Source organism: Polyodon spathula, chromosome 9 (assembly GCF_017654505.1).
Source record: "Polyodon spathula isolate WHYD16114869_AA chromosome 9, ASM1765450v1, whole genome shotgun sequence".
Lineage (NCBI taxonomy): Eukaryota > Metazoa > Chordata > Actinopteri > Acipenseriformes > Polyodontidae > Polyodon > Polyodon spathula.
The window spans coordinates 33901283-33928033 of NC_054542.1; the positions used below are offsets into that span (position 1 = coordinate 33901283).

A 26751-nucleotide genomic window follows, 5' to 3' on the forward strand; every position below is an offset into this window, starting at 1 on the left:
GAGGAATCGACTAAGCTCCTGCTGCTGGCTTTCTCGAAGACTGTGGATGATACTGCATGACTGCTCCTGCTTTTAAATGCAGGAGAAAAAACAACATGATGATTTCTGGCTGAAACCATCATTTATCCAATATGACAGTCTTTTGCCAAATGCTGGTAATAGGGATCCTTTTACGATGGAAGGTACATTATATTGATACGTGTTAATAGACATGACCATGATAAATACCTAAGCTATAAAGAACATGGGGGTGTACATTCCATGCAATTTGAAGATTTCGAAAACGATTGTGTGACAAGGCACCAATTCTAAACAACAATCAAATGAAGTGTCCGTCCGCTATGCTGATTTTCATTATAAGTACAGAATAAAGTAACTACACAGTTTAAATTCAGGAAACTAATTCAATATAAATACTGAAACCTGAAGGGGTTAGCCAGACAAATGCTGTATTTGTAAAGCTAATAATGTATGTCTTACATTATTTAAAAATAAGAAAGCAAAGTGTACTGTAATTTGAAACGCCAAATAGTTCTATTTTTGCTTAGGATTGTGGGATGCTGTTCTGTTATCATTCCTGGTAGTTAAATTGTTGTGCTTAGCAACCCTTACAACTACCTTAACCCCACAAATCAGGGTGATGTAAGTTAGCAAGACACAGCAAGCACTCCAAAAAAGGGGGACATCACAAGTACACGGCATCAATATCTTAAATTAGATTTGCCGCAGATCTAATTAGTGTCTGAATCATTTATGGAATATTGTAATTATTGTACAATTACAATTATTGTAATAAAAAAATAAAAAAATAAATAAACTGTTACTCCATCTGACAGATTAAAATACAGAAAAAGATGGCATTAGTATTAAGGGTTAATAAATAAGCAGGTAGGAAGAGATGCTTGTGGTCCCATGTTGATTTAGTAATTAATTTCTTATGTTAACTGAGTGCTAGATTGTACGACATGTGACTGTTAATTTAAAAGGAGCTATAAATAACATAACATAAAGCAAGCCTGATTCACAGGAGGCTAGAAACTGAATCAACATGAGGATTCAACATCCTCTATGAATAGCATGGTCAATTTTAAAATTATTTTAAAAGTATGTTGCATTTCAAATTAAATATCATAGTGTGGTAATTTAACTGTGACTACAAAAATGTGTCAGTACAACTGCATATTTTAATCAATCAATTAACTGTGTTATTTAATCTGCGAAAAAAAGAATTGTTCAGAAATAAAGTAGTAATGTGCCAATAATTAACAAAATCAGCCCACGTTCACACTGCTGGGCTGGCCCAGGACTGCCACATATTTAGGTCTGCAACCCCGTGTGTATACACACACACACACACACACACACACACACACACATTGTGGGTTTTCTTAACACTGAAAATTTTAAGTTGCCATCTTAATTGGTTTATATGAGAGAGTAGCAGCAGTAGGTGCAATAGCAGCAGGTTTGCAAATTCATACAAGCCCCCCTTACAGAGATGTCATATAGTAATATACACTCCCCATCACCAGTGTAAATACAAAACCTGTGTTATGTACATCCTACAATACTACACTCCTTACCAACGAGCAAGCTCAGCATTATGTATGCAATAATGACATAAAAGGAACAGAAGTACATAACAGCCCCTGCATAGTTTCCACAATCTGTTTCCCAGTATTGATGGTTATCAGGGGTGCAGAAAGGTGGCTAGACCTTAAAAAGAGAAGACCACCATTAAAGGTGTATGAAACTTTACTACTAAGTCATTCGTTACTACAAACACTTTCTTTCATTTATACTTTTCAAACTAAAGCATTGGAGAACAACAAGAATAAAATGTTCTGCAATTTGGAATTCAGGAAGCTAAATGACATAGTTCTTACAAACATGGATCTCTCTCTCTCTTAAATATATATATATATAGTGAGACAGCAGGGAGGGGGTTAAAATCCTTCCCTGCTAAAACCATGTGAGAAAGCAGGTTTGGGTGTTATGGGGTTTAATTGATTAATTGTTTTATTGCTTAGTAATCCCCTGCACCTGGTGGTAATTGTAAATTGGACCCAGGTGCAGGGTATTTAAGAGAGGCAGCCAGGCTGTTCCAGGTTGCTGCTGAGAGAAGAGCCCGACTGTGTGTGTGAACAGTCGTATTCAGAATAAGGTATTGTGTGAAGTCTGTGAAAGTTTTGTGTTTGGGTCAGGTAAACGGCCTAGCCGTCCTGTTAGTTAGGGATCTCCTGGTGAATGTTTAGTTAGTGCTCCAAATAGGAGCTAGGTGTTTGTTTTGTGTTTATTTCATTTTGTGTTTATTAAAAGTGTGTGTGAGCGCTGATCAGTACAATCCTGTGTGTTGGATCGTGATTTAGAAGGGAGAATAACCTGTGAGAGCCTGTGTGGCGAGCAAAAAGTTTTACGCAAGTGTGAAAAAATGCTGTAAAGTAAGAATGCTTTCAAAAATAGACATGTTAATAGATTACATTTATCAATTAACTAAATGCAAAGTGAGTGAACAGAAGAAAAATCTAAATCAAATCCATATTTGGTGTGACCACCCTTTGCCTTCAAAACAGCATCAATTCTTCTAGGTACACTTGCACAAAGTCAGGGATTTTGTAGGCATATAGTCAGGTGTATGATTAAACAATTATACCAAACAGGTACTAATGACACAAGGTAGTTATACTGCATCAGCAAGGTCTCTCCCGGGCAGAAATTTCAAGGCAGACAGGGGTTTCCAGATGTGCTGTCCAAGCTCTTTTGAAGAAGCGGGCAACGTTGAGGACCATAGACGCAGGGGTCAGCCAAGGAAACTTACTGCAGCAGATGAGACAAATCATGCTTACTTCCCTTTGCAATTGGAAGATGTCCAGCAATGCCATCAGCTCAGAATTGGCAGAAAACAGTGGGACCCTGGTACACCCATCTACTGTCCGGAGAAGTCTGGTCAGAAGTGGCCTTCATGGAAGACTTACAGCCAAAAAACAATACCTCCGACGTGGAAACAAGGCCAAGCGACTCAACTATGCACGAAAACACAGGGACTGGGGTGCAGAAAAATGGCAGCAGGTGCTCTGGACTGATGAGTCAAAATTTGAAATATTTGGCTGTAGCAGAAGGCAGTTTGTTCACCGAAGGGCTGGAGAACGGTACATAAATGAGTCTCTGCAGACAACAGTGAAGCATGGTGGAGGTTCCTTGCAAGTTTGGGGCTGCATTTCTGCAAATGGAGTTGGGGATTTGGTCAGAATTAATGGTCTCCTCAATGCTGAGACGTACAGGCAGATACTTATCCATCATGCAATACCATCAGGGAGGCATCTGATTGGCCCCAAATTTATTCTGCAGCATGACAACGACCCCAAATATACAGCCAAAGTCATTAAGAACTATCTTCAGTGTAAAGAAGAACAAGGAGTCCTGGAAGTGATGGAATGGCCCCCACAGAGCCCTGATCTCAACATCATCGAGTCTGTCTGGGATTACATGAAGAGAGAGAAGCAACTGAGGCTGCCTAAATCCACAGAAGAACTGTGGTTAGTTCTCCAAGATGTTTGGGCCAACCTACCTGCCGAGTTCCTTCAAAAACTGTGTGCAAGTGTACCTATAAGAATTGATGCTGTTTTGAAGGCAAAAGGTGGTCACACCGAATATTGATTTGATGTAGATTTTTCTTCTGTTCACTCACTTTGCATTTTGTTAATTGATAAATATAAACTATTAACATGTCTATTTTGAAGCATTCTTACTTTACAACATTTTTTCACACCTGCCTAAGACTTTTGCACAGTACTGTGTGTGTGTGTATGTGTGTGTGTGTATATATATATATATATATATATATATATATATATATATATATATATATATATATATATATACACACACACACACACACACACACACAGCTCTGGAAAAAATTGACACCACTGCAAAATTGTCAGTTTCTCTGGTTTTACTATTTATAGGTATGTATTTGGGTAAAATGAACATTTTTGTTTTATTCTATAAACTACTGACAACATTTCTCCCAAATTCCAAATAAAAATATTGTCATTTAGAGCATTTATTTGCAGAAAATGACAACTGGTCAAAATAACAAAAAAGATGCAGTGTTGTCAGACCTTGAATAATGCAAAGAAATTAAGTTCATATTCATTTTTAAACAACACAATACTAATGTTTTAACTTGGGAAGAGTTCAGAAATCAATATTTGGTGGAATAACCCTGATTTTCAATCACAGCTTTCATGCGTCTTGGCATGCTCTCCACCAGTCTTTCACATTGATGTTGGGTGACTTTATGCCACTCCTGGCGCAAAAATTCAAGCAGCTCGGCTTTGTTTGATGGCTTGTGACCATCTATCTTCCTCTTGATCACATTCCAGAGGTTTTCAATGGGGTTCAGGTCTGGAGATTGGGCTGGCCATGACAGGGTCTTGATCTGGTGGTCCTCCATCCACACCTTGATTGACCTGGTTGTGTGGCATGGAGCATTGTCCTGCTGGAAAAACCAATCCTCAGCGTTGGGAAACATTGTCAGAGCAGAAGGAAGCAAGTTTTCTTCCAGGACAACCTTGTACTTGGCTTGATTCATGCCAAAGCTGCCCGATTCCAGCCTTGCTGAAGCACCCCCAGATCATCAACGATCCTCCACCACATTTCACAGTGGATGCGAGACACTGTGGCTTGTAGGCCTCTCCAGGTCTCCGTCTAACCATTAGACGACCAGGAGTTGGGCAAAGCTGAAAACTGGACTCATCTGGGGGTGCTTCAGCAAGGCTGGAATCGGGTAGATTTGTCTTTGTGAAGGACGCATGAATCAAGCCAAGTACAAGGGTTATTCCACCACATATTGATTTCTAAACTCTTCCTAAGTTAAAACATTAGTATTGTGTTGTTTAAAAATGAATATGAACTTATTTTCTTTGCATTATTCGAGGTCTGACAACACTGCATCTTTTTTGTTATTTTGACCAGTTGTCATTTTCTGCAAATAAATGCTCTAAAGGACAATATTTGTATTTGGAATTTGGGAGAAATGTTGTCAATAGTTTATAGAATAAAACAAAAATGTTCATTTTACCCAAATACATACCTATAAATAGTAAAACCAGAGAAACTGATAATTTTGCAGTGGTCTCAATTTTTGACAGAGCTATATATATCTATATATATATATATATATATATATATATATATAGAGAGAGAGAGAGAGAGAGAGAGAGAGAGAGAGAGAGAGAGAGAGAGAGAGAGAGAGAGAGAGAGAGAGAGAGAGAGAGAGAGAGAGAGAGAGAGAGAGAGAGAGAGAGAGAGAGAGAGAGATCATGCTGAGATGTCAATAATACCCTTACCATGCAGTCATGCAAAATCTGATTCCAGTCTTCACCTGTGACTATTCGGAAGAGAACAGCAATGGCTTTGTCAGCGGTGGAGAAATTTACATGTCTGTCATTAAAACAAGAAAATATTACTTGGTTTAACAGAAGAAAGCAGGTTGGTACATTACAAGACAATCGAAGAATGTTCAGGACAAGATAACATTATCTGAAGAAAAAAAAATCTGAACAAATGTAGCTACAGCAACATACTATGTAAAATTACATGTGCACACACTCATTCCCTCCAGCCTTTCAGATGACACTGCTTTTTAGGTTGTGATAATAAACACCTCTGGGTTAGCAGACTTTAAGTGTCATTATAGTATGACAGTACGACATGCAGTGCGCTCTGCACTGTAACACTTTCATTCTGTAACACTTTTCATTCGGTTGTCAGAACATTTGAATTCGGAGAGTGCCAACCTGTTAACATTCTCTCCGTATTTCACCGTGCCAAACAACACCACTCTCGCAAAGGCGTAGCAGAGAAGCAACAGGAACATTCCAACGATGATGAAGAAACTCTTATACATGCTGACTACCACTGTCAGCAGTAACATTTTAAGTGTGACCTGCAGAAGGAAGCAGAAACACTCACTGCCAAACACCCTGATATAGTTAACAACTCAACAGGGCTCCTGGGGATTTCAAATGCATGTTTTTGTTAAGCAAAAATCTAAAAACTGACAAAGACTATGCAGCATTTCACTATTACACACTTCTTGTGATGAAAATGTATTACTTATGGTACACGCATTAAGCACTCTTCTGACACTTTTTTTTTTAAGGGATAATACCAGTGAGCACTATCAATTACCACAGTAATTATTTATAGTACTACAGTGTCTTAAATCTATACAGGAGGTTAATCAACACTACAGACTTAAAATAAGGACAACATTATGGAAATATGAAGATAATTGCATGGGATAAAAGGCTGCAGTTTGTATCTGATGATTTGCTACTATAACATGAAGCTGTTCACTGGTATTGCTAAACTGATTCTGATCAGAGCTTTACTAACATGCAATTTAAAATTGGGACACAAAGATTTCTGAGCTATCAGCCCACAGTTTACAATGGTTCTAAACCAAAAAGCAGCAAAGCACAAAGAAAATGTGAAACAGTACTATTAGATATAATGTAAAAGGTAATACTTTGCAAGTCCACAGCACCCTGAAATGTTTGGAAAGGAACCTGTAATGTTGGATGGCTGTACTCCCGGAAGAAAACACGATGGACACAGCAGCCTCGAAATATGACTTCACATGGAAAGATGAATAGAAAAACATAAACACATGAAAGCACACTGCGATTGCAATGAATGAAAAAAAAAAGACATGTACTTGCACTGCAGATGGGAATTTTGTGCCCAATTATTTTACCCTGCTCCTTTTCACCCCAATTTAGAAAATCCAATTATATTCCCTCATCACAGCAATCCTCAACAAAAGAGCTTAATGTCAGTGGGCACCCTCCCGTCCCACAACCAAGCAAATTGCTGACTGTATGTACACCTGGAGTTCTACAGTGGATTTTGTCTAGTTACTGCCCCCCGGAGGACAAAGGCCAACCCTGCAGGTGTCTGCTTTGAACACATGATGAGGAGAAACAATGCCTGCAGAATTTGCTTCCCTAACCCAGCAATGCAACGCTCCAAGTGGAATCCCCAGAAAGAGTTTGGAATCCATTCACTCAGCTGAAATAGGTCAGCAGAGCTCTCGGTGCAAACTACCTGAGTATAGCAACTGAAACCTTTTTGTTGATTAGTAAAGTCCATTTAAAAACTGAAGATTACTGTTTTAAATTGAAAACAATAAAATACAAACCAATAACATGCAGATGATGAATCACAGATCAAACAGCACAGGGAGTACATGTTGATATTATGTTTCTACTCACGTGCTTGCCGCAGATGGAAAAGAACCTGAACCCTATTACACATGCTCCCATCATGTAGGTGTATTCATTCTGTAAAATATACAAATATTACCTCCCAGTAATATGCATATTATTTTACAAACACTAAACTAAATTATCCTTAAAAGCAGCTGTCAAAGTACTAGGCAATATGCTGGAATATGCAATGGAATTCACAATATTGTTTTGTGAATTTTTTGAAAAAAAATATGTCATATAGACTTATTTTGAGAGCTTTCAGATATTAAAAAAAAAAAAAAAAAAAAAAAAAAAAATCCTAAAATGATTGTGATATTCAAGCGCTCATAATGGGGAAGCTTCTGATGGAAATAAATACTGCATGAATCCTTGGCACTTTAAAGGTCAATACAGAAAGGGTGAAATTATAATTACACTAAGATTGAACAAAGCCTTTTAAAGTTAAAGCCATTAAACATAAATGTAAAAGATTACCAGTAGTACTGGGAAGAACATACAGAAGACGAAGGCAAAAGCCAAACGTCGCTGTCATTATGTGATAACGCTATATATAGAAGAGTAAAGACGATTTTCAAAGCTGTGGTGGTGTTTTGTGACTCAAGAAGACAAAATCCAGTTAAAGCTCAGGTGCCAGTAATTTATGCAAGGACGCTTACACAGTACCACATATCCTGGGTTCCACTGGAAATTATTTATTTTTTTGTCTGAGTTGCTTATTTTGCATCAGTATGTTTATATATTGCATCTTGCTTTGTATTCAGTTCTGCACTTACACCGTAGTACGTCTCTAAAGGATTGCTATGAAATATGCATTCCCAAAATATTCCATTCCCTACCTTAAAAAGATATGGGAGCCTCCTAGCAGAATAGAAAAAGGGCATACATTTACAACTAAACTCAAACCACGCAGGGAGCCTGTTGATCATGTAAGTGTGTGCATCCTTTGAAAGGAGAGTTTTGCCACCTGTACACTATGCTCCAGGTGATATGAACATTACCACATTAAATTTAAGACACACTAATAATAAATCACTGACTTCAATCCATTAAAAAAGCTCTTTGTACAGTATCACACTGGATCAAGCCTCTGGAAAATCCCATATGTCAATACAGATTCTCACAGGGAGACAAAGCCATAGCCACTCAGTCATGCAGAAGTGAGTTCGGGGACCCTAGCGTGCCACCTTCTGACCTCTCCATGCACCCTGCTCTCCAGGAGGTCGAGAGAGGATGCCAGAATTTTGACATCTGTGCCGGCATGGAGTACTCAATGTTGCCTTTAAACAGCCCTGAAATTGACAAGCAGCAGCTTGGGGTTTGTCTTCAGTAGGCTTCAGCTGTCAAACTGGGCCTGACTATTTAATGCCTGAATGACTGAAATGACTAACATCAAAGGAAGCACTTTGAATAATACCAGGTACAATTTTCTCATCAGGTAATCACCCTCAATAAAACAATGGCTTGGGTAATGCAGTGAAATAATCTGGCAATACACGAGGGGCCTTGTTGGTTTTCTGGAAGTCAACACTTTTTGACTGGGTTGGTTTCAAAGTTAGCCACCAGTCCCATTTTAACTAGGACAGATCAATGACAAAATGCAAGTGGACCACTGGGTTAACTGTAGTTACATTTTTTTGTTGTTGTTGTTTTAATCTGTAAACATTTCCTTTTATCTGCTGTATTTTTGGAAATAAGCTGACAAAATAGGCTAGAGGCTGTAACAGATTTGAGCAGAAGAGTACACATCACATTTACAATGGAGTGAGGGCCATACCCAGTGAGAATAGGCCTGTAAAATGGCTCTCTCAGAAAAAAAAAAAACAAGCAAATGCTTCAATTAAAAAAATGGCCCTGTAACTTTAGTGAACTTACATGATCATTAAAAACTCAAACTCAAACTAACCTGGATGAGGAGGAAGATGTAGAGGTTGGGCGATCTTCAACCTGCTCTTTGGATCCTCCCATCTTCTCTGATCAACAGTGAGCAAGGCGGTACCCTGGAGGCAGAGATAAGGGTTGAAGAGAATACTTTAAGTTGCATAGATACCTTTAAATTAATCTAAGCAACAATAGAAAATGTTTTATGTTGCTTCTAGACTGCAAAACAGTTAAATATCCAAAAAATACAAGAAGGAAACCTTGAAAGTGTTTGTTTATGTTGGGCTACTCACAATAACAGCATGTCACATGTTAAACTAAAATTGGGTGTATTTCAAAATGTGTGGTCTGTATCACTAACATGGACAAATGTACACCTGTAATCAAACTTGACTGAGACAATCACAGAACACAGTTGTGTACAAACTATGATGACAATATCTCAAGATCTGCAGTTTCTATTGTGCAGAAACCTAAAATGTCACATAACCTCAATATGGCAGCCATATTAGGTCATAGGTCAAAGTGAAGGGTTAGTTTAAGCAAATTTTAAAATAACAATGAACTTTATTAGAAGATTGTGACAGGGTGGCTAAGTGGTGACGTCAGGCCAGATGCAGGAACAAAACACAGAGGCAAGGTACTGCGGTGCAAATTTATATTAAACAATAAAAATAAAATAAAAGGTTTGAACAAAATAAACACACAGAGCAAAATAAATATTTTAAATAAAACAAAATCAGAAACACTAAATAATATAGGTCAGGCTGAGCAATCGCCTTCAATGTTTCTGTATTTAGTTTACTTTCAGATTCTCTCCTCTCGCTCTTTCTCGCTCCAAAACACTCCACCCGGAACAGGGAGAGCTGCAGGCTTTTATACTACAGCCGAGGGGTTAACTAGCTAGAAATTATCCTATTACCCCTCGGCCACAATCTGCACGAGTTTACTAATTACGCATGACTGCCGGCTAATCTAACAATCACTAGTTGACAGTCACGTGTTCTCACAAGGTATTTAAAAAGAACAAACACAAAATACCAAACAATAACAAACATACGGCTTCGCCATCATATTTATAAATACAATAAATAAACCATAATGCTAAAACAAATACCAAATAATACAAACGAAACGCAGGGCCGGAAGGGGTACCTTGTTCTAAAATAAATAAACACACACAGCATAGCTTTCTACTGCCCTGCTACAAGGACTTACCTTGTTTTCATTGAAATTAGCAATGACAACACCAATGAAAAGTGCCAATCCAATCATGCAGCCGAGAAAGACAAACACGTGGATGTAGATGCCGTGGATCTAAATAAAAAAAAAAAAAAGAATCACCCTGTTTTATAGCCAACACTGCCAAACATGCAAACCAGTTTTTGGAAAGTGTACTGTACATGGTTACCGGTCCCACGCGATGGATAACAATATCTCTGACTTCCACCCAGCCTTTCAATGAAAGAACTTCAAACAGTGCCAGCATTGCATTCACCACATTATCGAAATTAAAATTTCAAGGGTTTGTCCTAAAGACAAGGAGAATAACATGCGCACCTGTTAGGTGAATATACTGTACAGGACTTCAAAGGCATCTTTTTATAATCAGAACCAGTGCAGGCACATAGAGGGTCCTCATGTAACAATCTGACACTTCTATAGGAGACTTGAATTGAATTTATACAATAAGTTTGGTGAAGATCAGAAGCAAAATCAACACAGATATTGTGTTCACCATATAGCGTGTGACAGACAGACATGTGGGTCAGCTAAATAGTTAAATCAAATGTACAATTAAAATATGCTAATAATACTTAACAAAAGTCATACTAGATACTGTAGTTTATAGAACACTGATTTTATCTAACACTTTAAATGTAGATTCAACCAAGAGCGTGTTTGTAAAATATTTATTTAAAGGTTTCACATCAAAGAACTCTTATGCAGCATTTGACCTAAAATCTTCTCCATTCTCCACTGATGTTTAATTTTTTTGTGGGCGTCTCTTTTTATAACTTTGCATTGGGACCCAGCATGAGTACACACCTCTTACATTATTAAATAATGTAGAAATGTTTTTCATCATTAATGTGCGCATGTTTAAAACCAAAGTAAACAATGATGAGTTTCACTGGTACTTCAGGACCATTAAATATTTTGACATTGTTTCAAATATTAATACAAATGTATTAGAATTGTGTTAGGCAAGTTTTTCTGAGAATAGCGACACATTGAACTTTCTGTGAACTGCTAAAACAAGTTTGTGTTTAACGATTACCATCTAAGCGAACTTTCCAGTAATTGAAAACAAGGAGCTGCTTGCAACTGCAGTATCACGAGTTGACCGTTGCGGTCTGGTGATGTGTTTCTGAATAATTACCATGAAATATATTTTTGCTAAATGTGCTAGTACAGAATCCGGTCAGGATGTTTTAAATAAGACGCTAGCTTGCTGAAATTAATTATTTTAGTTAAAATGTTGAAAAAGCATATTATTCATATAAATTAAACACACAAATTATTTGCATTTTTACTTAACGTCTCATTTTCATTTTTAAATAGATGCATTATAAGCATTTTTTAGCAGGTTTTTATTAATGCATAGTGTAGTGATGGCTTTCTGCATGAGATATTAATTATGTTATTAATTATAAATTTTGCATTATGTGTATGTGTGTCTTTTATAGTTAAGTTGTTTTTAATCATTATGTTTAAATTGTAAGTGAATGTGTTTACTAATTCAGTTACTTTAATATGCTTTTATATTGAGGTTCTATACAGTATTGTGTTATAGTTTTGAGTTCTTTCATTGGCAAAACTAGGTACAATGTGGTATGCAGCCCCCCCTTTTCCCTTGCAGAGGGAATGTGCAATGATAGAGTGGAAACCCCTATCATTGGATAGAAGTAAGACAAATGGGAGTGGAGTCAACAATTGTCTACAAAGGTATAAATGCCCAAAATTCGAATTGACTCCATGGATATCCGTGCTTTCTGATACAAACATATGCACTGAGCTGTACTGAGGCCTTGTCCGAAATCAGTTTAAATCTCGTGCTTATATGATTGTATTGGAGGTATACCTTTCTTGTATATAAAGTGTTTTTGAATCAAAAACCATTTGTCAGCTTACTTTTTTTCACTACAGTAGTAAGCTTATTAATTTTTAAACTCATTGTAACTTCATATGCAAGTGACGTCAATTGAGATGAGCTGGCAGCTAAAAGACATAAATATTGGGAGTCAAATTACACCAAAAGGTTTCCAATCTTCAACCTCAAATTGAGCTTGTGAGTTGTGGAATCTTTGCAGTTTGAAATCCCAAAGCGAGCCTGAAACCTCCTTACCTACTTGACATCACCTTGCAGAGGGTAAGCAAATATTCTCAGCATGAAAAACAGATGTCTTATATTATATATGTTTTTATTATGTTATTACTAATAGTTATTGATGGGTGGATAAGATTGTTTTGTATGCCTGAATAACACAACATTGTTTTCTAAAGCATTTTTTTTAATAGATTTGAGTTCTTAAAGATAGGATTATAGTTTTAAACTTAATGTTTTTCTTAATCGAACTATATAGGAAACTAAAACATGTTTTTAAATTGAGAATGTGTTCTGAACAAAGATGGTGTGTACTCCTAATACAGACAGTTTCTCCAAAGGAAGCTGTTATCCTATTATAGTAATCATGACTGATTTTGTGTTTCTCTCTATTGGGTTGCTTAAATTAATTTCACAAGGGCCTAGAGCACGAATATATACATATAATTCACCTAACCCACCAGGATAAATGCCAATCCTGTGTCTACTCTTAGAGGCATGACTATAACGAGTATTGTCATAAAGTAGAACTCATTTATAGGGTTCCTTAGAAGCAGGTTTTACTGCCTGCATAAAATGTGTGCAGTAACGAAGGGCTTGCTCAGCTATATGCCAGCCAGGAGCCACTATAAAAGCTTTGCTAATCAGGTAAAATGTCCATTAATAATTCAAGTACTGATTTATGCTTTGTTTCCAAATAAATCTGAAGGTTTTGTAAAATTGTCAGAATTGCCTTTTTGTAGTTTTTGTGTATCAAAATCATTACTACCAATGGGATTTAAAATGTTCAGAAATGTTGCAGAGTGTATTATTCTTACATAGCCATGTATTAAGAGATAGTAAACAGTTACGTTTTATAATTTCACAGCTCTGGAGATCAAAATGAGCAAGTTTCACTCGGCAGAATTGTAAAACTGCAGTCTCCTGCACATCACAGGAGGCAGCTTTTCCTTTGTATAATAGCTTTCTTTAAATGGAAAATTAGAAGCATACATTTTAGTTTACAGTAATATATATATACTAAATCTGTGTGTGTGTGTGTGTGTAGTGCGTGTGCGTGTAGTGTGTGTGCGTGTGTGTGTGCGTGTGCGTGTGTGTAGTGTGTGTGTGTGTGTGTAGTGTGTGTGTGTGTGTGTCTGTGTGTGCGTGCGTGTGTGCGTGTGTGTGTGTGTGTGTGTGTGTGTAGTGTGTGCGTGTGCGTGTGTGTGTGTGCGTGTGTGTGTGTCTGTGTGTGTGTGTGTGCGTGTGCGCAGTTTGTCAGTTATCAGTAGATTTGTTTTTCCAGCCACAAATATTCTAAATGAAAATAAAACATTTATGTTGCCAATTGTACTAGAATTATACAATAGAACGGCATTAAGTATTTCACTTGAAAACTCTTGCAGATGCAGGGGCACTCCTGAGACTTCAGGGAAAGATGCAAAACAGTATTTCTTACATTTTTTTTTTTTTACAATCTTTTAAAAAGGGACAGGCTGACAGTATGGCTATTGTTTGATGTCAGTCACTTATATTACCCTTGTCACTGTAAGCAAAAGATTTACATCCACATAGTTTTTATTAAACCCTTCAAGAAATACATACAAAAAACCTGAGCATCTGTTTAAAACTTAGTGTTTGCCATTAACTTAACTCTCCTAAACTACATATCTCTTTTTGCCTTTAAAAATTCCAAAGATGTTGTTGATCATGTTTTTTTTATACCTATTGCAGTTTAATGTAGAGTAGCAATTTGGGCATATAAACCTGAAAGCTGAGAAACCCCAATGTTTTACATGGTTTTGCTTTGATTTACTGCAGTGCATGAAACAGATGGGAATCATGGCAGCTCATCCCTGTTTCTCCACTAGATTGCACTGGTTGCTCAATTTTCCAGTCACCTTGCTTGATAAAACACATTCAGCACTGTGACAGAGAGCAAATAAATCCTAACGTTCTAACAAGGTTCACTGTAAGTAGAATGCACCTTTATTAATTTTTTTACTTCTACCATCATTATGATGTTATGTTCAGATGCATTTTAATGTAGGAACATGTTTACACAAATTAAGTGAAAACAGATATCCCTAAACAAAGGCAGGTATAAGTAAGTAAAAAAACCAAAACAAAACAAAAAACAATTAAAATGATTAGAAATTATATCCTGTTTTTCACCCAAAAATGTTATACTCTTTGACTTACCAGACTCGTGGGACCCAAAATCCAGGCTTCTTTTCTCCGGGACGTAATTTTAAATTTAGATTTTTTGAGACACTTACATTGATTCTGAATATACCATGGCAGTCCTCCTAAAATAGTTCAAAAATAAAAATCAATTAATATTGGTCATGCTGTTATCAGAAGGTGCACTACGTTGTTCATATTTAATAAATTGCTTTCTTTATTAAAAAAAGGAAAGAAAAAAAGGAAAACAAACATCCAATAGATGATATATCTAAATAAAAAGATATCAATAACATATAGGTTATTCAAAAATGTGATAACTCCTTTTTCCAGTAGTGACCAGGTGACGTGAACATGCATAATTTTACATCCATACATAACACAAGCTTATATTCTTCTGTTATCAGGTTATACATGCATACAAACTTTCAGAGATGTAACAATAGATGAATGCCCTAACACATGTGTTGTATATACTGGTATTTGTACATTAATACCTACAGAACACACAACGTATTCCTAAAAGATGAAAACAAAAATACAAAACTAAACATTTACCCGCGTAACAAATACAGTATTGAGGAATTTTAACATTATATAAAACATAAGATACCAATTTTGAGGTCTTCTCCTTAAAAATGAATTAAGTTCAAACATTTGTTGCTGGATTAACAAGACACATAAGTCCAGTACACTTGTCTTTGATAGTCCCGCCCACTGTGTTTGACTTCAAGGTCACAACTGGCTCTCCACCCTGTTAAGTACCCTCAGAGGCCTTTGTAATTAAACCATTTTGTGTAACCCAGCATCAATGTAACAGCTTTTTAAAAGAGCCCCTAGACTTCAATTAAGCAGAGCTGTATTGGCAAAAATAACTAAAAACTGAACTAACAAGATTAGATTTTCAGTAAAAGGCTACATAAAATCTTAACAAAAAAAAACAGGCCTTGTTACAAAGAAAGTGTTAAGAAAAGCCCTGACTCACTTGTTTTAATAGCAGTCCCAGGGGGGACTATGTTAAGTGCTCTCTAAGGATGATTTCTGGTTTCCCAGCTGTATAATACAATTTAATAAGAAACAAGAAATTCATTAAGTTCTGTGTTATGATTAAAGATACGATTTTGTCACAGAGGCCACGTAAATTGTGAAAAGCGTGAATTTGAACAAAAGTCAGTGAAATCTTGGAAATTAATGTAAAAACATGTTTGTTTAGGCACTTTTATTTCTTTGAAAATGCAATGTGTCATGCACTGAAAATACAAATGTGCGAATATCTGTAAATTATTTGGTTGTGTTTGCAAGCAACATTTACATGTAGCTACAGTGGCTTGTGAAAGTATTGACCCCCCTTGGCATTTTTCCTATTTTGTTGCCTTACAACCTGGAATTAAAATTGATTTTTTGGGGGTTTGTATAATTTGATTTACACAACATGCCTACCACTTTAAAGAGAAAACTTGAGTGTGCATAAGTATTCACCCCCCCCAAAGTCAATACTTTGTAGAGCCACCTTTTGCAGCAATTACAGCTGCAAGTCTCTTGGGGTATGTATCTATAAGCTTGGCACATCTAGCCACTGGGACTTTTGCCCATTCTTCAAGGCAAAACTGCTCCAGCTCCTTCAAGTTGGATGGGTTCCGCTGGTGTACAGCAATCTTTAAGTCATACCACAGATTCTCAATTGGACTGAGGTCTGGGCTTTGACTAGGCCATTCCAAGACATTTAAATGTTTCCCCTTAAACCATTCGAGTGTTGCTTTAGCAGTATGCTTAGGGTCATTGTCCTGCTGGAAGGTGAACCTCCGTCCCAGTCTCAAATCTCTGGAAGACTGAAACAGGTTTCCTTCAAGAATTTCCCTGTATTTAGCACCATCCATCATTCCTTCAATTCTGTCCAGTTTCCTAGTCCCTGCCGATGAAAAACATCCCCACAGCATGATGCTGCCACCACCATGCTTCACTGTGGGGATGGTGTTCTCGGGGTGATGAGAGGTGTTGGGTTTGCGCCAGACATAGTGTTTTCCTTGATGGCCAAAAAGCTCAATTTTAGTCTCATCTGACCAGAGTACCTTCTTCCATATGTTTGGGGAGTCTCCCACATGCCTTTTGGTGAACACCAAACGTGCTTGCTTATTTTTTTCTTTAAGCAATGGCTTTTTTCTGGCCACTTCTGTAAAGCCCAGCTCTGTGGAGTGTACGGCTTCAAGTGGTCCTATGGACAGATACTCCAATCTCCGCTGTGGAGCTTTCCAGCTCCTTCAGGGTTATCTTTGGTCTCTTTGTTGCCTCTCTGATTAATGCCCTCCTTGCCTGGTCCGTGAGTTTTGGTGGGCGGCCCTCTCTTGCCAGGTTTGTTGTGGTGCCATATTCTTTCCATTTTTTAATAAAGGCTTTAATGGTGCTCCGTGGGATGTTCAAAGTTTCGGATATTTTTTTATAACCCAACCCTGATCTGTACTTCTCCACAACTTTGTCCCTGACCTGTTTGGGGAGCTCCTTGGTCTTCATGGTGCCCCTTGCTTAGTGGTGTTGCAGACTCTGGGGCCTTTCAGAACAGGTGTATATATACTGAGATCATGTGACAGATCATGTGACACTTAGATTGCACACAGGTGGACTTTATTTAACTAATTTTGTGACTTCTGAAGGTAATTGGTTGCACCAGATCTTATTTAGAGGCTTAATAGCAAAGGGGGTGAATACATATGCACGCACCACTTTTCCATTATTTATTTTTTAGAATTTTTTTAAACAAGTTTTTTTTTTTTCATTTCACTTCACCAATTTGGACTATTTTGTGTATGTCCATTACATGAAATTCAAATAAAAATCCATTTTAATTCCAGGTTGTAAGGCAAAAAAATAGGAAAAATGCCAAGGGCGGGTCAATATTTTCGCAAGCCACTGTAGGTCAGCGAATGAGATTGTATTTTGTAGCTGAGTGAGCATGTAAATGAACACAGATTGGATGTTACTCTAAACTCTGGGTTGTGAGCTTCACACATACAGCACTTGTTAATTTATTTTTTGAAACAAAAAAAAGAGGGCTTGCATCTTTAAAAAAATATTAATTAATTTTTATATTTGATTTCTTGAAACTGTTTTTCATACAATGTAGTGTACCCAATTAGTCCATTGAAAATAAATACTCACTTTCTCTAAAACTAAACATTGCTAAACAAAATACTTCAGACTACCGTTGAACATTCTTTTTAAAAAATTTCCTGCAAACTTTAGATAAAATGAGAGGTTTATCTGTTTTGTAGTCTTTTTTTCTGATATTTTTGTGCCTGATTCCAGGACACAGTGTCTGCTTGTGTGATTTGACTTTTCACTGTTTTTTTGATTGTTTTTATTTTTAAATGGGCAGTGCTCTGTAGGCTATTCAGAAACAACCAATTTAAATGTCTCGTTCTTATTATTGAAGAATATTTATATATTGTTGTGACAGAAAGACAATGATTCTTGGTGGTAAATCTCCCTTCCGACCTGTGAGGGCACTAAGTAACAGGAACAGAGTACTCTGGACTACTTGGCCCGACACTTCGTTCCAAGGGTTAAAAGGAAGTCGGTCATGTAGAAAAGGGGCGGAGCTTCGGTACACTAACTCATTGACCTGGAAGGCAAATGATGTGGCAGCCGCTACAATCATTTACCAAGGGGTCATGAGTTACGATATAAATAGGGGTCGGAGCGATGTTATCTGTTCCTTCATTTTGGTTTATATAAAGTGACCCGGAAGGACCTGTGTTTGTGTGGAATAATCGTGAGTGTTTGCTTTTGTCTATTTGTTGCTTGTTATCACTAGACAGCAAACACATTCCGGAGCCGTAGCCAGAGGCCAGCACAAACCCGGAACAGCACTACACTCATATCACAGTAAACTGTATCTGTACCACAATCACTAATTCACGCACTAACTGGACTTGTGTATGTGTTTTGGGTTTAATGTGGGGATACAATAACGGGACTATTATTTCGGGACCAACCTAGGGATTATAACATAAGTAATACATTTCGGTGTATTACTTACCAGTAAAAATAAATAAAACAAATAAAAATAAACCTTTTCACCTGGATTACAATTGTTTGTTCTTTGATCACCTGCACCTGCACACTACTAACCACTTTGCCACAAATGTTTCATTTTGAACACAGGAATAAAAACAATTATTTGACATGCTGGTTTTGTGTGTGTATATATATATATATATATATATATATATATATATATATATATATATATATATACACATTTACGCTGGAGACGCACACAGAGAAATAAGAACACTGAGACACCATCTGTTTCGCTAGGGGGCCAGTCTGAAAGCCTGCATCGTACAGTATTTAAAAAAAAAAGAATGTTACGTTGGTGTGAAAGGACCTTTAACATTATTTGGTGGCCTTTCCGTGACCTTTCCGTAAATTCTTTTTTTTTTTTTTCGCAACTCACCCGTGAAATGTACAAAAAAAAACAGTGTCCAAAATCGTATCCTTAGTTAAAATACAAGTGAAAACAGAATTAAATTGTTAACCATATCAAAATATAGTACTGTATTATTATAGTATGGAAAACTATAACACTGCTACATCTATGCCACTTCTATAGATTTCTATAGTAGTTAATGAAAGGAGAAAATGTGTTTCTCACCCGTCTGATAACATGATGATCATTGCACTTTGCGAGTTTTCCCGCAAAAAGTTGAAGGCCAAAACTTGCAAACACAAGCATTAATGTCAGCAGGAGGATGGTGACCTACAAAACATATTTGGACACAATCATATTAAAGACTTATCGATAACAGATCTGACTTTTCTGCCACAGCCGTCTGGGATATAACCTGCCACCTTTTACCATTGTGGAGGAACATTTTATAAAGATGCATGTCAGGCATGAGCTGATGTGAGCAGAATATATAAAATTAGGTGAAAAAATGACCATCTCTATTAGCCCTTGTCACGAATGGTTCGCTTGAGTAAGAAATTGTGCTACTGAGCAAATAGTACCTGTAATTATGAACCTAAAATCTTTGTCAGTCATGTAATTGTAGACCATCTAGGATGGTATTAATACAGCCCCTTGACCACATTAATATCAAAATACATCAGTAGTAAATATTTAAACTGGAATATAACAAAAGGCATGTTCTGCCACATACTATTGAGCAAAATTGATCAGGCGTTAAGTACTAATTATAAAAAGTAAACTTTAAATACACAAGGTTTAGATGTTTTTGTTAATTATATGAGCTCTTCATCTTTCTAGAATGAATGACTTTAACCAGTAGGATGGATAGCACTTGTGGTTTGCTTTGATATTTGTTACTTTTTAAAAGGTGCTATAAGGACAGTGGCATTAAAGTTGAAAAAAGTGTTGTATTAGTGTTGAAAGAACATAAGGGATTCATATGAATTTCAGTTAAGCGTCATAGGAGTAACATCAGAAAAACAAATGTTTTGTTGTTATTTTGTAATGATGTTTCTATCTGAAGATAATGGACGCAAATTTAAAATGAATTCAAGTGGAAGACAACAAGAATAGCAGCTAATGCTTTTGAATTCATAGTAATTTGTAGTCATTTTAAAGTGTAACTGGATTAACTTTTGTACTGCCTTTCTTGATTAACATGTGGCAGCAAATATTAGCTGCTATATGTAAATGAACAGAGGCCTCATGTTATTCCTCCATACGCACCAGGAATATTTCCTTGAATCCGCTGAAGAGTTACCTGACAACCTTTCTCATCTGACGGACCAGTTTGAAGATGCAAAGCAGTCTGAGGCAGCGCAGCATCATCAACAACTGGGCTCCAGATTTAGGGGGAACGTTCGGTGGCATCCAGCAAAGAAATATCAAACTCAGCTGGAATAAGAGCGCCAGGGAGTGATTTAGCACAACACATTACTCCTGTGAAAACAGCTTCTCCATCAGTAGAATCATTTCTAAAATACAATACTCTCAGTTCAGCTGGTCAGTTCAGAAAACTGACTTTTTGATCAGCTGTGGCAATGCAAATAACTTATTAAAACAATAATTTAGGCCTGTTTGTGATAGGTAACAGTTCTAAATGAGCAGTGGACAATGAACACTGATGAGATCATTCTTCAGTAATCAATAAACAATAAACAAATGCAGTGTGGGCCAACAATGTATAGACTGCTACATGGAACACACTTGAGTCCCATATCCATCCCATTGCTGGAAATATTCACTATGAATTACATGCATAAGAAAAGATTGGAATTTCCCCTTTTTATTATTGTTTTTTAAATTATATATTTTTATACCTCCCGTTTTTTCCCCAATTATGTTCCCGCATCGCAGACATTTCCCACACAGCTTAGGAAAACTTGAGGTTCAGTGAGTGTCCTCTGTTTCCATGACCAAGTCAGCTTCCACTTAAACACAGGAATGTCAGAGAGCTATCAGCCTAAGCAGGACAAAGGCCAGTCCTGTAGGGGTCTAGCTGAGCTCACCAGGCGCCTGGCCTGTAGGGGCTGCTGTAGTGCAATGAGGAGGAGGAACCGTTGATGGTTTTGCCTCTCTAATGCTGCAGGCGTGCCAAGGGCCAATGTGATGCTCCCTCCCGAATCCCTGCAGCCATACTTTTACTAGGAAGCTACTCTGGGATGGAATTTACCCTTTTTAGCACCTCACAATTTGGCTGAACATTTTCATCGATCAACATTAAACACTTATGCATGAAAACAAGCTCTCACAATCACACGGCAGAATTTTCAAAACCTATGTTCTCGTCCGACTATAAACAGAAGTTTATCAAAATAAGGGTGATTTTCACGCAATTCTTCCTCCTGAACTTTCCTGGAAAACAAAAACTAAATATAACAAATCATCTACAGTATACATAATTGCAGATTCGTATTTTCCAAGAATAAATACAGAAGCACAATTTGCTGGCACATTAGTGGAAAAATCCTGCCATAAACCTGGACTATTGTAATGCAATATTGAATATCCCTTACTAGATATCTTTGTAAGCATTTCAGGTCCTACTGTACAATACAAAGAAATGCAGTGAGGATTTCCAGTAGATCCACTAACATATAATACTATTCACACAAACCTGGATTAAGTCAAAGTGACGGTCACGGTCATAGACATTAATTAGTATAGCTAGTGTGGTGTCATACATTTTTATTTATTTCAGGTCATGAGTCTACAAAGGAAAGCCAGAAAATTAAAAAAACAAAAACATGCTATCGGTATGGTGTAGTGTTGCTGCATTTACATAAAGTAGCAAGAAAAAAAGAAAAAGAAATGTACACATACCGTTTCATTTCAGCCTGTTCTTTGTTCTCCTGGATAATCTTGATGTCACTGTCCTCGTGTTGAGCGTTTCGATACCTCATTGTGCTGGTGTGCTGGAGGACCAAAAAAAACAAATAAACAGGGAAAACATTATCATAAAGCTGGTTCGCGTCTGGGTTTTTACATTGTAAAGACCTGAAACCTGAATAAGATATATCAAAACTGCTTTCAGAGCTTGTGGCGCAGTCATTACCCACCACCAAGGGCATAAAAGTACTCAGCGTCACTTTTTCTTCAAGCCTGCTGCTATCATTGACTCAGCGAACTTGAAAGTTAATGGTTACATTTCTATTTCAGGGAACCACGGTTATGATAATAACCTAACGTTCCCTTTCAAGTACGAAATGTAACCATTACTGCATGGGTGACTGTACCAAAGCCGTCAAAAGGGCAATAATGCAGAAAGACTGGAATACTACAAGGCTAAGCCGAGAGGCTGCCTTGTGCGTTACCATATGGAACCCCAGTAACAAGTAGCTAGGGCTAAAAAATTGAGTTGCCTGTGTTATAATGGTCGACTGGGAAGCCGCCATTAAACTCTAGTTCCAAAGCCAGGATCCATGACATTCAGTTTGTAAAACCTAGCAAAGGTACTGGAAGTAGCCTGCACTGCTGAATTGCATATGTCCTTGAAAGATGCACTCTGGAATAATGCCCACAAAGTTACCATGGTCTGGTGGAATGGGCAGTGAGCTTTTCTTAAGGGGGCAAGTTGGCCAGCTCATAGGCAGTCCCGACTGTGTCTGCTATCGGACTGCCTCCAACTTTTCGTCCTGTCAACGTAGTATGCCAGGGCTCACACTGGGCAGAACGTATGGAGCTGTCGCTTCCTGTCAGACTGGAAAGGGGGTGGATGGAAAGTCTCCAATTCCACAGACTGGTTGAGATGAATTGCAGATATTGTCTTTGGCAAAAAGGAGGGATTGGTATGTAGTGTAACCTTTGTCCTGGTCTTAAATATTAAGCAGGCTTTTGCAATGGAGAATGCCTGTATTTGACTCACCCGCTTTGCGTGGGTGACAGCAAGCAGAATTTTCTTTTTTACTTTGAGCAATAAATACTTCATCTCAGCTGAATGCATGGGCTCAAATGTAAACTTCATAAGCGCATCAAGCACCATGTTTAACCTCCAGTGAGGAACAACGTCCTTCATTGGCGACCGAAGCTGCCAAGCTCATTTAAAAAATTGCCCTACCAGGGAGTGAGCTCCTGCGGAGACCAATTTTGACATGGCAAGCCGAAATGGCTGCCAGGTAGACCTTCAGATTTCCCCTCATCAAAAAGATCCTTCAAAAATTGCAGTATAACCACCATATATGCAGCCAGAGCTGCAGCCTTGGTGGGTTTGGATGCCATGTCCCCCGTGTCTGACTGAGCAGGTTGCGGCGCTTGGGCAGTCTCAGGGTTGAAAATCTGAGTCTCCTGGGCCAATAGGGGAGCACCTTGGCCCGGTCCTGCCTGATTTTCTCCAGAAAAGCCAGAGCTGTCTATGTACAGCTATCAGCGTAGCCAGGTTCCTGCCTACAGCTTGCCTGTTGACACACGGAGCAGGTTCTTATTAACCAGGCACAGCTCATCCAACTGTTGTGGTGAGTTGTGGTGAGCTCATCCAGCTGTTGTGCAGGCCATAACTGTGCCACAGGCCCTGCGAGCAGCTTTGATATATCTTATTCAGGTTTCAGGTCTTTAGGAGGTAAATACCCATACAGTAATGGTTACATTTCCTACTTGAAAGGGAACTAAGATACAGTAGTAAAACATAATGTTGAATATACTGTATCTTGTAGTCTAATGCTGTTTTTCGCTTCCCATCCTATTGAGAGGTGAGGAGGGAAGTGTTAGTAGGATTTCCTACTGTCTGGGATTATCAGGGATTTTAAGGATTATAACAGTCATGAAGAAGACTAATTGCTAGTCAATGTGAGTGTTATATATGGACATTTTTATTACGCGCACCTTGCACCCAAGCAGATAAGACAGAATCCAATTTGCGGTTAATGCAAAAGAAGGAAAGAACACTGGTTTCTATTTTTTAATTGTGTTGGAATTAGTGGTTCAGTGGAAATTCATACGAACCAGGGAATGTCAAAATCAATAAGGAAATACAAATTAGAACACACTGTGGTGTGCACTGCATCCCTTTCACACTTGAATTGACATAATGCAGAAACATTTACTTTAAAAGTGTACCGATTGTAACCATTCACATGTTTACTACAACAGGCTTCTACCTGTACTTACATCCTGAGTTTCCAGTGATTTCCCTCTGCTGATTCTCAAAATACATTACTGCTGATGATGCTTCTAATAGCAGAAATGGGTATTTCATTTTTAAATGTTATTATATGGATTACATTTATTGATGTGACTATATCATATTTGATCTCTGTAACCGTGCATATTCTTTTTTTTTTTTTTTAACCTGTTCTATGAATAGATATTGAAGTGCTCTGTAACTGATGTACCATTTTAAATATAACTACGAGCCTTCAAAAATGAGTCACTTTCCATTTCATCAGATTAGAGGACTATAATTAATTTCTCTCTGAGTACAAGATAAGTGGTTGTAATTGAAGCGCCTGCCCTGGTGGGAACATACCTGCGCTCCTGACGGATATGATGCTGTACACTGAGAATAGACCATTCTTTAGCAGGCTGGCCCTCCAACGACCCACTCAGCATGCGCTGTTCCGTGCAAGCTCTGGAACAGTAATGCGCTTAGAAACCTTTCATGTATGAAGAATGACAGTTAAATGAATGCTCTGAACACTATAATAAAAATATGTCAGTATTCTTATATGACCTTGTGGAAGGGGTGTGGTAATTCACTGACTAGGAGACAGACAGGTGTAATTGAAAACACCATCCAGGTGCCCAGTTTTATTTGAGAACAGTTCTTGCTTTTTCCGGCAGAGGGCACTGTTGACTGTGGGTTGCCTATCAACGATGATAGACAGCACCACGGAAATACCACAGCTGGTACGCGAACAGCAAGTACACTCGCAGGTGCTCAAGAAATAATAATGAAAACAGAAGGCGAAAAGAACAATGGAAAATAAAACAGTAATAAAACTACAAATAAAAGGTGCTGCACTCGGCAGCGTTATCCCGGTCGCCGCTACCAGCACGACCCAGATCACCGTCCTAATCTGTAGGCTAACTAGCCTGCTCTTTTACAATACGCCGGGGTCTGCCCAAGGGTTCCCCGCTCTCTCTGTCTCTCTGTGAAACTCTCTTTGTTTCGGCTGATTCCCAGTCCTGGATCAGAGTTTCCGCACTCTCGGCGCGTCTAAGTGGGCCGGGCTGAGGAAACAGCAGAGCATTTTTTTATAGGGCTAGCAATCTGCCAAGACTCGCCTCTCAGCCATTCAGAGAGGGGGAAAGTCCACACACCCACTTTCCCACCTCCCCATGTCACTGCCATGACTCACAGGCGGTTGTTGGAAGACTGTCGCCCTCTTCCTGCAGTACTGTGAACACGCCAGCAGAGTCAGCACAGATCTCTCCCTGCTACAGACTTTTTTGAAACTTAAAATGTATTACTTTTGATGATTTCAGGAAACATTACTGTGAAACATTTCCATGTCATTGAGATTAAAAATAAACAAGAATATTGCAATAAGCAATGCCACTAAAATAGTTAGAACTGACACAGTCTGTGTACATAGATTTCAATAAAATTGTTGATTTTAACCACAATTGGTGTGACCAACTTGCATAGTTCACTGATTCATGCTCATAATCTTTCCTGATTGTCCAATGGCAATATTTTTAAGTATGTCATCAACATATGTTTTCCACCATGACTAGATTCTAAATTAGAGTTATCAGTATGCCAAAAAAAGTTGACCATGACCTGTGTCAACAGTATGTACAAAATAGTGTAGAATAACAAATTGCAATGAATAGTTTAAGACATAGATCATTAGGTAAGCAAATTATAAAGTATATTAAAATGGCTGGTTCACACACTATGTGGAATAACTTCTTGTGTGCACATGTAAATATTTTTGTGTAGATACATGTACATATGTAAGTGTGACGTGCTGATGGACAGATGTTCAGACAGTGAGATATCCCTACAAGCTAACAGTCCTCATAATATATGCTAAATAATGCTAATGCCAAGTTTCATCCTAATCGGATGACCATTTTCCCAGATACATGGAAACAATGTAAAGTTTCATAGTCATTGCACGTCTGGTCATCAGACACTTAGTGAACTAATTCAGAATCACTTCTGGAGGCAGGGAAACATCTGGTGTCATCAGTAACACTGCTTGCTGTGTAACATTTCCCTGTTAATTTTAACAGTGATGCATCATCTATATTTCTTACTCAGTCAGCCATTCACGCCCATGGTGGGTCTTTGACTGGCAGCAGCATGCTGCACTAATGTCCTCATGAGGCTCACTGGATATGACACAAAAGCTTAGTAACTAGTAAACCACTCCCACACAAACACTTATTCCATCAGTTATGCCACTGCACAGGACTCACCACTTGTTTTTAATAATTGTGAGTATATAGCTAATTATTATGTGGAAAGACGTCATTTTGTTTATAAGCACTTAGTCTAATTCAAACCTCATATTATTTACAGTAGATGCACACAGATAGGAGTAGCTTAGAAAATGCGTCATGGTCTCAAGATTATTCAATACATATGAATGTGTTACGTCAATCTGATGAACACAGTATCACTTGCCTGCCATATACAATGCTATTAGCTTGCACTGCATTAGGCAAATACAAATCTAGGCAGCTGTTCT

General features: G+C 37.9%; 1 pseudogene; it reads right to left on the bottom strand.

The window, feature by feature from the left end:
* Nucleotides 1-79: 79 nt before the first annotated feature.
* LOC121321078 overlaps nucleotides 80-26751 on the bottom strand; it is a 113742-nt pseudogene continuing 87070 nt past the window's right edge.